This window comes from Alligator sinensis, unplaced genomic scaffold (assembly GCF_000455745.1).
Source record: "Alligator sinensis unplaced genomic scaffold, ASM45574v1 scaffold674_1, whole genome shotgun sequence".
Lineage (NCBI taxonomy): Eukaryota > Metazoa > Chordata > Crocodylia > Alligatoridae > Alligator > Alligator sinensis.
In genome coordinates, this window is record NW_005842032.1 from 2,153,172 (window position 1) to 2,154,621 (window position 1,450).

Below are 1,450 nucleotides of genomic sequence, written 5' to 3' on the forward strand. Positions count from 1 at the left end.
ACCATCCAAATTGCATGATCAGTAAATCTAGCTCCTGCCATTTGTAATTACTGGAGTTCAACTGCCAAAACAATAGCTTCTGATGTTCTTTATTTCCAAGGAGCCTTTTCTCACCTCCTTCCCCCCATAGCGACACACTACAGGGATGACAACAAGAATATGGCAGTAAAATCATCTGTGCCTTTTGCCACATGAAACCCACAGATGGAGCTCAATTATCCTCAAAAGCCAAAAAGAAAAGAAAGGTCACATCTCTTAAGAATATGAACAAAGAGAAATCACAGACAGCATTATTCTGCCCTGTAAAACATATTTGTGGTATGAACTGAAAGGTCATACTGGAGGGATAGTTTTGACGGTGGGAGTAATATTTTCTAAAGGTGAGATAGTTTTTAGATGTGATATAGGGAATATGTCTATATGCAGATACAGTAGTGGGAAAGGCTAACATTCTACATTTTTTCATGAAGAAAGGTAAGCAAGCAGTAACCCTATTTCTAGTACCTCTGAATATATGATGGACAGATAGCAGGAGAACAAGATGAATAGCATCTCTGTCCTGCAAACATTTATACATGGGCTTAACTTTATTTATGCAAGTTGTCCCATTCTTGAATGTGCCTAAGTGTTTGCAGAATCAGGGCTCTAGTAATTTTTAAAATCATATCAAAGTATTGTGCCTGAAAACATCCAATATGAATTTAAAAACCTATGGACAGCCCTCACTGTAGGCCTAAATGTTTCAAAGCCACTGTATACTTTAGAACAAGACTGTCAAACATGAAGCCTGTAAAGACTCTCTAGCTGGTCCACTGGGCTGCTGGATAGGCCAACAGAAGTTGGGGGCATGGCTGGGAAAGTGGCCTGCCACATAATCCAGGGCCTTTGGTCCCTACTGGACATGGCAGTCAGTGGCAGGAGGGCAAGCAAGGGCTGATACAGTCTTGGTCCCCCTCTCACCATTTTGCCCAAGCAACTACTGTGGTCCTACCTCTTCTGCTACTGACCCAATGCCAACCCTGCTGATGAAGTCGCTGTTATTGCATGCCGCACACTAGAGCTGGAGCTGCTATTGCAGCACACAGTACATGCCAGAAGCAGTAACTCTGGCTTCAGCATGAGGAACATAGGAGCTGGAGCTACCGCTGCATGCCAGAGACACCACAGCTGCCACTACCAGCACTGCTGCTGCCATGTGCTCTGGGCTGGATCCAGTCCACAAGGAGCTCTGCAGTATGTATCCTGCTCAAGACACAAGGTGAGTTTGACACCACTGTTCTAGAATATGATTAGCCCAGACTCATGAAGTTTGTTGCCATAAGAGCCATTTGAATAGAACAGCCATTGGATAACAGGGAGAACCCAATATCTCAAAGTGACAAAACGTATCACTGTTAAATCTGTAACAAAGGGCATTTATACACATCCGCTGGGAGGTGGGCGGGGGGGG